This window comes from Myotis brandtii, unplaced genomic scaffold (genome assembly GCF_000412655.1).
Source record: "Myotis brandtii unplaced genomic scaffold, ASM41265v1 scaffold1888, whole genome shotgun sequence".
In the NCBI taxonomy this organism is placed as follows: Eukaryota; Metazoa; Chordata; class Mammalia; order Chiroptera; family Vespertilionidae; genus Myotis; species Myotis brandtii.
Genome location: NW_005357024.1, coordinates 157689 through 163207, shown reverse-complemented (window position 1 = coordinate 163207; position 5519 = coordinate 157689).

Here is a 5519-nt window from a genome sequence, read left to right as displayed (position 1 = left end):
GCTGTGCCAGGACCTCTGTGGGGGCGGCTTTGCGCTGGGCTCCCCGTGGGCGCCGCACACTGTAGTTCTGCAGGCACCGCCTCCCCGCTGTGTCCACGCCTGGACCCCAGGATGAACAGCACAGCACCTTCCCATCCAGCCTGGGGCACCAGCCTCGGGGGGGGGGGGGCGTGGATGGAGCAGCAGCAGCAGCAGTGACCGGGTGAGCTTCTTGGTGACACAATAGACACTTTTCTTTTTAGAAAAACCTTAGACTCAGATATAATTCAACTGCAGAGGAAATGGAAAGACTGAACGAAATCACCTCCCAAACCGAAATCTGCTCCCAGCGGAGGAGCTCCCGAGGCGGGCGGAGGGCGCAGACAGGCCCACTGGCGCGGAGGACAGACCGGAGGGAAGGAGGCAGCAAGACCCTGACCCCGGCGCCCGCCTGGGGAGAGCCCTCCTGCGGAGCACATGGCGCCTGACACACTTCTCGTGGGGGAAGCAGCTGGAACCGCTGACCGGGACAGGAAGGAGCGCTGCTCTGGCCCCTCGGGGTTCCCAGGGCCTGGCTCTGCTGTAAATGAACTTCATGAATGAAATACTGTTGTCCTTGATAAATATCTTCTATTTTGTGTAGGATTTTTCTAATAAAAGCTGAAACTCCGAGACCCGGGAGTCTGTTTTCTGTTGTGGAATCGCCTTTGTTCCACATGGAGGCTGATCTCTCTGGGCCTGGGGCCGACAGCAGCTCCTTCCACTAACGCCTGGGTTTGACGAGAAGAGCCAAGTCATAGGAAGAGAGTTGAGACCTGCAAGGCCGATGAGGTTGGCTGGCCCGTCCTGGTAGTGCAAGTAGTTTAATGCCTTTCTTTTTAAAAAAATTAAAAATATCCTATCTAATAATAGACAAACATGGTAATTGACTGTACCTTCGCTACGCCTCCCATTGGCTAATCAGCGTGATATGCAAATTAACTGTCAACAAAGATGGCTAATTTGCATACTGCAGGCAGGGCGGGCCAGCGCGAGCTGCCATCCAGGCCCCCGTGTGCTGTCTAAGCCCCGCCCCCAGCCAGGACCCCTGTGTGCGGCCCTGGGCGGGGGGGCTTGGTGGCGAGATTGGCCCGAGGAAGCCCTATTCTTGGAGGAATATTCCTGCAACGGGCTTCTAATATTGTGCCCTGACTGGTAATTGAACCGTGACCTCCTGGTTCACAGGTCGATGGTCAAACACCGAGCCAGCCGGCCGGGCTGACTGGTGCCTTTCTTGGTGAAGACCTGGGGTGTCACAGTTGGTTGGGGCTTTGCTGAAATAACGGTGTGTTGTCAGCCTTTACAAATCATCGGGAGCCAGGACTGTCCACGTTCACCCGGGTGCGATGAACATGGAGGGATGCCCAGTGGCCCAGGTGGGTCCTGAGAAGCACCGGCGAGGAAGCGCCCGTCCCATGGACAGGACTGGTGCGTGGCCGCGCCCTGGGCCTAACCACGGGGCGGCTGCTGGGCTGCCCGGGCCTGGTCGCCCGGGAGGTGTGTGTCAGTGTCCCTGCCGGAGTTAGGAAGCCTCCTTGTAGGTTGGAAGTTAGAGGGAGCCCCCACCGTGGAGCAAATAAGAGGGGCTGGGGCGTGCATGGCCTCGATGACCCCGTGCGGCCTCGCGTGGCCTTTTTACAAGAGGAGGGAATGGACTCGCTGGGTCCCCTTCCTGCCCGTTGAGGCTGCAGCATCACGTCTGCAGTTAAATCTGTTCACTGAGGACGGTTTCCGTGAACACTAACCCTTTCCTGGCCTCGTCGGCTTTTCATCAACTTACCTGCCCCACGTTTTCACAAAGTGGTCCAGGAATCGCCAGGAGCTCTCCTTTGCTTCCCTGATTCCTTGTTGGGGACAGAAGCTGGCCGATCGCAGGGTCTGACTAGAGAGGTGCTAACAACATGAAGTCGGATTCTGAAAAAAGCCTACATTTTCCCTAAGTTCTAAAAGTTCTAAGTCAAGCATCCCTAACATACATGTCCCAGGCCTAGCTCTCTCGGCCCGATGCTGATGTTTGCTCTCAGTGGCTGTGTCTCTCCCTGTGCCCGTCTCCCCGGACGGAGGGCTCAGGAGGCCCCAGGCACTCGGCTCCTGACCTCCCCTCGCTGTGCAGCACGGGAAGAAGGGATGAGCTGGTGGCACCGGCTGGAACAAGTGTGGGGGGAGGATACCAGACCCAAACTCCGCTGAAACACTTAGCCCCATGGAGACAGCGGGGGTGCAGAGTGGTCCCCGGGACGCACCCGGGAGAGGCGTCAGGATGGGGACCGAGTGGAGGCAGCGTGGCAGCCGGACTGTCCACAGCGAGCAGACCGGCACTGGCAGCAGCGAGCTGCTCGGATGTGAGTAGAAGAGCCTCCTGCACCCCGAGCACATGTGGGAACGGGCACCCCCTGCCTCGCAGAGGTGTGTGGGCGGGGCTGGGTGAGCACGTGACGGCCGGGCCCTCGTCCCCGTCTCCGCAGCAGGAGCGATCGATTCCTTTCATGCTGTTGAAGTACTTCCTCCCATCGCAGTTGCTGAAGGGCTGGCTGTTTCCTGATTAGTGCCTGCAGCTCACTTTAAAGCCCCTAGTGCTCTCCTCCTGGATTTAATAACGTGGTCTTTGAAGTGTACAGTTCCAGATTTTGCTGATTTGTTTCACAGTCGTATTGACTCAATGAAACGATGGCCCGTTGGGACTCACTCTAATTAGTGCTCTGTGATCTGAGTTTCCCGTTTCTGTGGGCGGTCACAGCAAACCTGGGCTCGCAGGCGGCCGTCCTTAGAGCAGCCCTGATGCTGGGCCCATGAGGGCCTGCAGTGTCCTGGCTTCGGTGCCTGGGGAGCGAGTACAGGTCTCAGCTGTGAAGCTGGACACCCAGGCCTTTGCAGAAAGCCTCCCCTGGCGTGTCCGCACTGGAGACGCCTGCCCTCAAGGCTCATCGTCCCCTCGGGGGAACCGCTGCCTCACTGAATGGGGACAGCCCTGCAAGCCCGTCCCCAGTGCCCGGCACCCTCGGGCAGATCGCGGGCTCTGACGAGAGAGGTGCTAATGACATGAAGTTGGACTCGGTAGGTTTTTCCAAAGACACTAAGTAGGTGAGAATCTAGGCACGGGAGCACCCACACGGGACCCGAGCGCGTGGGACCGGTCAGTGGGGAAGCGTGAGTGTGAGGGCCACAGACGGAGCACCCACCTGCTCTCCCCACTCTCCCATTGGTCTCGTCTGTGCTGTTCCCGCTGTGAGGTGTTCTCGGCTCCTCAGAAAAGCGGAGCAGCCAGCACCTCAACAAACAGCAATGGACCTCGGGCCGTGGAGCCCGGGCCTGAGGCTGGTGCGGACAGGAGAGCTCCCACCCCAACAGGTGGGCATCGCGGCTGCGCTCCAGCGGAGGTCACCGCGGAGGGGAGCGGGTACGTCTGAGATGTTCCTGCGAAATCCCTGCCTTTGCCTTTCATGGAACTAAATTTCTGAAAGTTAATTGTGCTAAACGCTGCACGCATAGTGTACATTCTGCCCCATGAATCCTATGTAACCAGGTTCACTGGACAAGAAAAACAGTTGGTCCATTGGGGCAGGACACCGTCCCCTTTGAGCGCGTGTGGCCGGGACACTCTGGGACACAGGATCGCAGCCGCGGACGGACACTTGGATGCGACTGCGCCGTTCACCTGCCCACGGGGAGGCCAGGGCTGGGCCTGGGCCTGGGAGGAAAGAACCCCCAGCTTCTCCTGCCCCTTTGTGGGGTTTCCGTTTTGTCTGTAAAGCAGAGGATGGAGGGTCAGGGCAGTTGTGTTCAGAGGTGCCCACAGTCGTTCATGCTGGCGACACCACCAAGGTCACTGCCCGCTCACGGCGCTGGCATCGGCAGGCGGTGCACACACGGCAACATGAGGGAGAGGCTTGGCCCGTCATTCAGTGGGCTGCACGGGTGGGTGGAGGGGTGGCTGTCCCAAAGCGAGGCTTAGGGGCCTGGCCACAGGGGTCAAGCTTAGAGCTCACTGGCCCTGGCCGGTAGCTCGGTTGAGTAGGGCATCGTCCCGATGCGCCACGGTTGCGGGTTCGATCCCCCGTCAGGGCACGGACAAGAAGCAGCCCATGAATGTATAAGTGTGACGACAAATAGATATTTCTCTCTCTCGAATCAGTTACAAACAGGTGAGAGCTTCCTTTTCTACTGTTCTGCCTTATTGAAACAAGATTTTTAAAGCACACAAGCATGGTTAAGAAGATTGTCTTTAAAGCGATTTTATGTATAAACATAATTCTAAAGCAAAATTTTAAGAAATATAAGCTCAAATGTCAGCTTTTCAGCCAACTGACTCCCTGCATTTTAAATCCTGCCGCCTCCTGGGGGCGTGCTGACAGGAAGGGTGGGGCGGCCTCAGAGCTGGGGGTCACTCCCAGGCGGGGTGCCTCCAGGCCCTGACCCCCTGACCCGGGGAAGGCCGCCATCACAGCCAATACCGCCTGTCTCCTCCCACGGGCTGTGCGTGAGCCGGCCCGTGCCCTGAGCACCCGGTGCTCGGCACCACAGCACGAAGGCGGAGGGTGCTTCGGCCTCTGAGTGGGACACTGTCAGGACGGATGGTCAGTCGGTCGGTCGGCCGGCCGGAGCCTGCCGAGCCTGGCGGTGGCTCCCGAGGCGCTGCTCACCCAGGTGGAGGCCGCCCGGCTGCGCAGGAAGGAAGCCTGTGCGTCTGGTATGGACTTTCCTTCTCACATGAGAGCAGTGTTGAGGCTCTGGAGACAGTGATTTCCACGGACTCCGCGCATCGATGGGCTCACCGAACCAATCGCCCCGGCCCTGCCCTCCAAGGCCCTCTTTCCTCAGGATGTAGATTTGTAAACACTTTCTGCCAAACGCGACCATTCCAGGAAGGACAGGGAGGTGGCCACGTCTGCATGGCCGTTGGCAGGAGCTGGAGTAGGAGCTGGACTAGCTCCTCCCGGTGAGGAGTGGGGCCCAGGGCAGGTGGCCGCGGAGCCTGGCGGGGAGGGGCGGGGGGCCCTGGGAAGTGCTGAGTGTCGTCCCCACGCCTGAGCTCAGCGAGGAAGCAGAGCAGCCCCACTTGGGTCCACGAGGAAGACTCTCCCCCCGCCCCCCCCCCAGCCCCCTGGTCCGGGGACAGGGTCCGGTTTCCTGAGGGCGCTGTGTAAAACGGGACTTTTTTGCACACTGGAGTTTACTGTTGCCAAGTCAGTCTATGTGCTAAATCTCATTTCCCTTAATTCATAAATGTAGTCTTTTTGCTAAACCGGCATTAAACCCCACAGAGTATCCTAAAGCTGATTTCTTCAAACATGGGGAATATGTTTTTATAAATATACTAGAGGCCCAGTGCACAAAAATTTGTGCACTCGGGGGAAAGGGGGGGTCCCTCAGCCCGGCCTGTGCCCTCTCGCAGTCTGGGACCCCTCAGGAGATAATGCCCTGCTGGCTTAGGCCTGCTCCCGGGTCGCAGAGGGCAGGCCTAATCCCTAGGTGCAGCCCCTGGTCGGGCTCAGAGCAGGGCC